Source organism: Poecilia formosa, unplaced genomic scaffold (genome assembly GCF_000485575.1).
Source record: "Poecilia formosa unplaced genomic scaffold, Poecilia_formosa-5.1.2 Scaffold432, whole genome shotgun sequence".
Taxonomy (NCBI): Eukaryota; Metazoa; Chordata; class Actinopteri; order Cyprinodontiformes; family Poeciliidae; genus Poecilia; species Poecilia formosa.
The window spans coordinates 17,367-24,795 of NW_006800371.1; the positions used below are offsets into that span (position 1 = coordinate 17,367).

General features: G+C 40.9%; 1 long non-coding RNA gene across 1 annotated transcript; it reads left to right on the forward strand.

The window, feature by feature from the left end:
• Positions 1-4,224: 4,224 nt before the first annotated feature.
• Positions 4,225-6,053, forward strand: LOC107833717 (uncharacterized). Its single transcript, XR_001659477.1, has 2 exons — positions 4,225-4,605; positions 5,875-6,053. It is a non-coding gene; the product is annotated as an uncharacterized LOC107833717 (long non-coding RNA).
• Positions 6,054-7,429: the final 1,376 nt, after the last annotated feature.

The window sequence follows — 7,429 nt, forward strand, 5'->3', positions numbered from 1 at the left end:
ATCCACCCCTTATCTCCTCTGTTCTGCTAATCCAATCTCAAGTCATCTGTCTGTCGGGTCTTCAGTCTTAACTAATGGACTGCCCAGTCCACCGAGAGACGGAGGGGAGGCTAGAGGACTAGCGGAAAATAAAACAATGTCAGGGTCAGCTATTGATGGCTCCCCCGAGGATCTGCTGCTAAGCCAGAAGAAAAAAAAAAAAAAGAGAGAGATATATCAGGAGGGAAGGGCACAGAGAGAGACAAGAGAAGAAAAACTCTCTTCCCCCTGCAGTGCGAAGCTGACCGGCTCTAAAACTGAGCGTGACTCTGGAACGGTGTGGAAAATGTGATCACAGTTTCAATTTGAAGCCGTCGGGAGTAAATAAGAAGTACGTGTCCGAGAGCCATATAGGGCAGGATTGCTGAGCCCTGCGGTGCTGCAGCTCATTTAGACTTTTACTACAAAAATAAAATGTTGGAGATAAATAAATAACTATTACAGTGAAAGACCTTCAATTACCTTATGGCAGCAGACAGGAGATAAGCCCAAAAAAATCTCTATATCTCTATTTATACAGCTGCTAATGCTTTATGAAAACTAGTGAGTTGCTGGAGCATTAATCTTTTTAAGATTATAGATCATTTTTTTCTCTTTCCAGAGAAAGTGTCTTAACTAGTGGTAAAAAAAACAAGGTTTGAATGTTTACTAGTAATAATTATAGCAGGAATGTCCCATCTTGCGCTTTAAATGGATCATTCAAGCTCTTCTTTTTCAGTTTGAGTAAACTGTGGTCTACAAACATTGTACATGTACATGCATCACCACCGATACTGGATGAAATGCCCCTTTGTAATTTGGATCTGTACCACAAACTATTTATAGCCATCAGGTTTCTGGCTCTTCTTGGCAGAAATATCAGAGTTCATTTAAAATGCTTTTTATTCTGCACAGCTCAGCATAGTACATAAATTCAGGATAATCTGTTTATTTACAATAGGTTTTTAGATCAGGGCTATTCCAGACATTTGATGTTCAGCCTGCCGCTTCCAGTTTTTGTGTTGTGCGTTTGGGATGTCTTCACTGTTGGAACGTCCAGTTGTGTCCAAATTTCTGACTCAAACTATAACCCTTAGATGAAAGAAAATTGGTTAGGATGTTTGAAGCCAACCCAAACACCATCAAGGCTCAAGTATTATATGAAATGAAGTACTGCTCAACTACGTTCCCCCTTTCAGTGATATTTAAAACAGGATCCTTTATGTGGAGGGGTTAAACTCAGTTTAAAATTCAGATTAGCCGACACATACACACATCTTCAGTGATGACCATGTTTATTTGGGCGAATGACCTACTAAATGGGAGGGGAAAGAGCAATGGGAGGGGAAAGAGCCTGAGGCTTCTGGTACAACATGGGGGGGGGGGGGGAAGTGGGTCAGGCGGGGCCGAACTTGCAGGAGAGGGCTTGAAACCCGTTCATCACTGCTTGCAATTCAAGTTGTCTTTTGAATTTATATTTTAAATGTATTTTAAGCACCCAGTTTATTTTTTTTTTATCATGAAAGTTTCATAATCCTATCCTGGAAGAAGAAGGGTTTGAGTTCATAATTTGAAAAAAAGCCCTAAAATAATATTACATTAATGCAAATGATAACATACGCAGGTATCTTAACAAAACTCTGCAGAACGAACTATTGCCACTACTCTGCTCGATATCTGTTATAATCAAGAAAAACAATAAGTAAAAGTATCAAGCCAATAAAGAAAGTTAGAAAGAAACATACACCATCTCCCTTTGCATCTCTGTCTTCATTTAATCTAAAAGTGTCATAACCAACGCATTTAAAACCAGAAATCAGCATGAAGCTGACACAAAACTGCAAACAGCAGCAGCTTATGAAGAATCCTCTGACACATGTGTAGCATCTAGTCATTCTTGCTCAGAAAAGCAGCATCACAAGAAAGCCAAATAAATATTTGCCTCGACTAGATCCAACTCAGTATTTTCATCCTCAGGCCCTCCTGAAAGCCAAATTATGCTCTTTCCATTTTCTGTTTAATACCAAACGTTTAAATGCCAATCTAGTTTCAGCAGACAGAGAGGTTTTAGCCATCAAAACAATTTTTTTTGACAGCCTTTTATTAAAGTCATGATAGCTTTTTTAAATGATTGGTGAGCATAAATGTTAGATGTGTGTCTGCGTGTGTGTGTGTGCTCTCCATATCAAATGAGTGAGTTCAGACAATTGCCTCATATGCAGACATCATATGCAGACTGAAGTGGTGCAGAGGATAGTGGGTGGATTAAAAAGCTCTGGGGTTGCGCTTCTCTTCTGCTGTGGGTTTTCAGCCGGTTTTACCCGCTCAGACATGAGGGGGTCTAAATCACTGCAGATGATACAAGAGAATGAGGTATGGCGGATATAATACAAACCAATTAGATGCGGACAAAAGCAGACATTTTTCCATGCTTGGGGCTTTTGCCGAAGTGGAAAAATAGCTGCCATCAGTAAGTGCACGTTTCAGAAATTGGATTTTAAAGATTAGGTTGAGAGGAAGGCGATATCATGTTCCCCCTCTGGGCCTCTTGCACATTGTACTGCATCAGCTGATATATACAGTGCATGGCAAAAATAGTTACACCCATTGAACTTTTTTTTTTTCACATTTAGTCAGATTAGAACCACAAAGCTTTTCTATGTCCTAAAACAAAGTAAAGTAATACGACTGATGTGAAGGAAAACGATACATGACTCTTTATCTTCTCTTCCCTCTGGTGAAGAGAAGCACCTTTAAAGTATCGCCGAGTCGCCAAAGCACTGGTAATCATAGGCAGGGTAAAAAAATACTTTTGACAGGCAGATGATATTCGTTGCTGACCGCTGCCCCGCTTTGCTGTAAGCTTGTTAGCTCTCAGGGCCTGCGAGCCGATTAAAACGGGTGGCCGGTTAAGTTAAGCTGAGCTCTGCGATGCACACAGCTCACATAAAAACCCCTCGCAAATGTCAGAAACAGTGGAGAGAGATGGAGAGTTCACACAGAGAGGAGTGGGGGGTTGCAGTGTGGCAGCTGGTGAGAGTGGAAATGAACTGGAAGCCCACTACTATAAATCAAAAACGATGTAATCGCTAAAGGTGGATGACAGTGAGCTACAGAAACAAACCAAGCTTGATGAGTCAACCAGGAGCCAGCTTTTTGTTTTTGTTTGGTTTTTTTTGGCCTCCTCCCATTCAATACATTTCAGACAAATCCCAGACAAGGAGCATAAAGGTCTCTCTATTGTTCGCGTGTTCTCGCTTTCCGTTTATTTTTAAACCCGCCAAATGGCCTTCCTTCGTCCCGGCGCCACCAGGTATCGGAGGGGAGGCGAGCTTCTGGCCTGGCAGTTTATCGGTCGTGCTCGCACCGCCTCCGGCCGCTGTCAAGCGAAGCAGCACGGCCGCATTCGTCAGGTCCCGTCCCCGCAACAAAGGCCACGCTGACACGCAGGGGCGGATCTACTGGGGTGGCATAGGGTGGCAGTTGCCACCCCAACTGAGAGCCTTGCCACCCCTGTTGCCACCCCAGCTGGCGACTATGAATTTAATGAATAGTTATGGAAAATCGGACATTAAGCGCATGGAACTCTTTTTTCCGATAACATTGAATGCAACACATCGTAACCTGACACCTACTACTGAGTAGCGGGAAGTGAGAGAGGAGGACAGAGCGAGACAGCCATAGTTAACAAGGTTCACGGGTTTCAGATTTAACAGGTGAGGAAAAAGTTTTAATTTAAAGAAAATTGAGAAAGTGAGCAGAGTCAGTTATGCTAACCTAACTGTTGTTAGCCTGCTATTGACTTTGATAACCTTAACATGTGCTGCGCAGTTCGGTGTGTTTTGGTTCCGTTAGCACTAAAACAGGACAACCCGCCCACCAAGTCATCAATAGAGCAGCTGTTTAAATCAGTTAATCAACCACTGCTGTGTTCAGGCGAAAATGTATTAATAATCGCAATATAGACATCAAGCCTGACAACATAATGTAACAGACTAGATGTAATGTTTTGGTGTTTTTGCTACTTTTTTTGTGTGTGGGAAATGTTTGATTTTGGTGTTGATTCCTCAGATCGGTAATCTCTGCGCTATCTGCTCGTTGAGCTGTTGTCTGTCCGTTTCCATGGCAACGGGTCGCCTGTTGGGTAAAGCCCAGAGCAAGAAAAAGCAGAATACAGTACAAGTGGTTTTATCTAGCTTTGTTCTTCGCCTGTTTATCAGCTTTATTGTGTCTTTATTGCGGCGCTCTGCAGCCGCTACAATTCCTAAAAGTTAAACTAGCGACAAAAACTGAACTAATTCCCTCTGTTCGTAAAACGTGGCGATATTTATAACAGTCATCAAACTACGGCTCCTACAGCATATTTAAAATAAAACGATTTACCAATATAAGAGAAATTTGCCATTTCTTGCATCTTGACAGAACTAACAGAAACCAAACTGTTTATAGGTTTGTTTCAGGGAAAATGTATGCAGCAAACATCAATTTTCTCAGCTTTATTTTAAGCCGTATTTAATAGATATCTGATAAATGATGGCGCTACTAATATTTTTGTGACAGATTTCTGCTCGTCCTGCATTGTAATATGTAGCCCAGTTATACAGTTCTAAAGTAGGTACGGGCCCCTGAGTTCGTTAAACCCAGTAACTTAGGAATAATAACTTAATACACTCTCGTGTTTAAAACATATGTTGAGTTTCACTCACCTTAAAGTAACAACATTCCAGTACTTTTATGTAGCACTGATTAAGGATAATAAACTTCACATACCATCATATAAAAAAAAATCAAACACACACACCTTTATGAGATTTGAACTTTTGAACATATATTAAACAATAATAGATTCACGAAATGCAAATATTTCAGTCTTTAGTTTCACAAACCCTATATTAATAAATGTGGGCCCACACTTCAATGTCCACCTAAGCCGGCAATGATTAACTAAAATATAGTCCCAAACAAAAACCCATTGCAGGCCTGATGTGATGAAGCGTGGAATTGCAATACCTTATTCCAAGGAAAATCTCGAACCTTCTTCGAATTTAACCTGTCGTTGGTCCCAGTCGGCAAGATGTCTTCAGCTCCTTCACCAGTCCCTCGGTCCACAGGATTCAGGAACAGCAGGAAAGTCCAACGCAGACACAGTCCTCCAGCACGGTCATAGAAACTCTCAGTGTAAGCTCGTCTCTCTGCACTAGGTTAACTCTTGAACGCTCCCACGACGGAAACATTAGTTGAGTCTTCTGTTAGCCGAGTTAGCTCACAGTATTCAAGTCCATTCAATGTGCTAATGAATGCTAATGCGTTAGCGAGCATTACATATGACTTTCGCCTACTGTACAGTGAATTCCAGTCTGAAATTATCACAGTAGCTGCAAACAAAGAGTGTAGAGTCGATATCTATTAAAGACTGTCGAGTTGAAAGTCTAAATATCTGCAAGACACTCGTTCATTAATCTATCCGCCACGTTTTTTCAGCGCGGTTAATCTCTCTTTTTTCTTTCCCTCTTCTTCTCTCCTTCACGTTTTTTCTGGGTCTCCCGCTACTCTCCTAACCCTTCCTGATCCTCAGCCAACCACGAACCAGAAAAGTTGCTTTGCTCTACACAACTTCCTCTTTCAAACATGAGCCCTTCAAAATAAAATATGTTGAAGATTACTTTTCTATGAAACAGTTTTAACTACATTTTTCCAAATTCTTTTAACTTAACCGTATTACTTAAAGTACCTGTAAGTACAGCTTTTTGTTAACACTTATTCATAACAACATGTTTAATACATTCTAAATTATTACACCTTCCATGAACTTAACTCAATACAAAATACCTTTATTTTGGACTGGGTTACAAATAGAATGGTTTTCTGGACATAACTCAAAGCATCACATAGCGACTAATAGGCGCTGACCAATCCAGGAATACATATCAATTAGCAGCAGTATGAAAGACGTAAAAATAATTAACTATACTACATTATGAAATGATATTTAATCCTCAGTGTGACATGAAGCTCATTTTGAAACAATGCAAGTTTAAAATATTTTTGCAACAAGTAAATCAAGTAAATTAAGTCCAATGTTGGGTCTATGCACGCTAAACGTGAGAATGAGACACTATATTGATAGATCGATAGATAGATGCTGCCACACCTGAAAAAAATAATTGTCCCCCCTCTTGTCACACCATAGATATTTTTCTAGATCCGCCCCTGCTGACACGGTTCTCCGTCCGTTCCTGTCCCTCTGCAAGCAAGCCGGCGTTTATGGGCACACACTCAGCTTTAACAAGTGTCAGCTCGCAGTGGGAGCCTCGGTATTATTTTTTCTGTGCCTCGCCTCACTGCTGCTCCTGTGTCCACCGCAAAAAAATATTTTAATTCAATTGGGAAGCGCAGCAGTAGTCCTGGCACCCTTTGATAAAGCTCCATCAGAGCTCCATTAGAAGCCCAATCAGGCTGTTGCTCCTCATGCTTCATAACAGTGCGATCAATCATACATCAGAAAAACCCTTTTAAAAAGACTGAAGGCATAAACTCGATGCTGCCCATAACCAGTGTCCAGACAGCCAAGGTGAGGTGAAATGAAAACCTATTAAATGCTGCGGTCTCCAGACGGCTCTCAGAGATGTATGTTGCAAAAAACAAACTGCAGACATGTCATGAATTGTTGTTTTCTGCGGTCTGCAGATGCCTTGGGTTGCATCAACCTTGGGATCACGGCGATGTTAGCTGATACAATTTCCCGTTCCATCGTAAATCACATAAATAATCGACACCACCCAGAGCTTGAAGGCCACAAGGGGAACTTAAATCACTTACACATATATCAGCACATGTACGTTTACCAGCTATTCATATGTACGCAAAATAAAAGACAGAGGATAAAATATCCCAAACTCTTCAGTGTTTTTATTAATAATAGATACGCAAAAACTAGCAGGAAGTTGCTAGACAAAACTACATCAAGTCAGTCTGCACCCAACAATGTAAATACAGATAAAATACCAAATAGCCTTTGTTTAAATTTTTACAAAGATGACAAATTTCCACTGCTCCTGCTGCCGGCCAAGTGCCCTTGTAAGAAATGGGATGCTCAGTGGTTATACTGCGCTTTGCAGGCACAGCCATTCATCTTACCTACCTCAAAAAGTTCAGGGCAAAGCAAAGCAAAGCAGAGGACAAACGACAGGACACAAGCAGACGCTGAATCACACTCAACTTGGCGCCAATTTCTAGGACATGTAAATAAAATAAACTGCTTTGCAAAAGAATTTTTCAATTTGTCACATTAAAACCACAAAATGCAACATACTCTATCCTGATTTCAACCGAGACAAATAGTCATGAATACACGAAGAAGCCACCATTTTCTGGATTTATTATTTGGGGGGAGGATGAATGCAACTGAAGT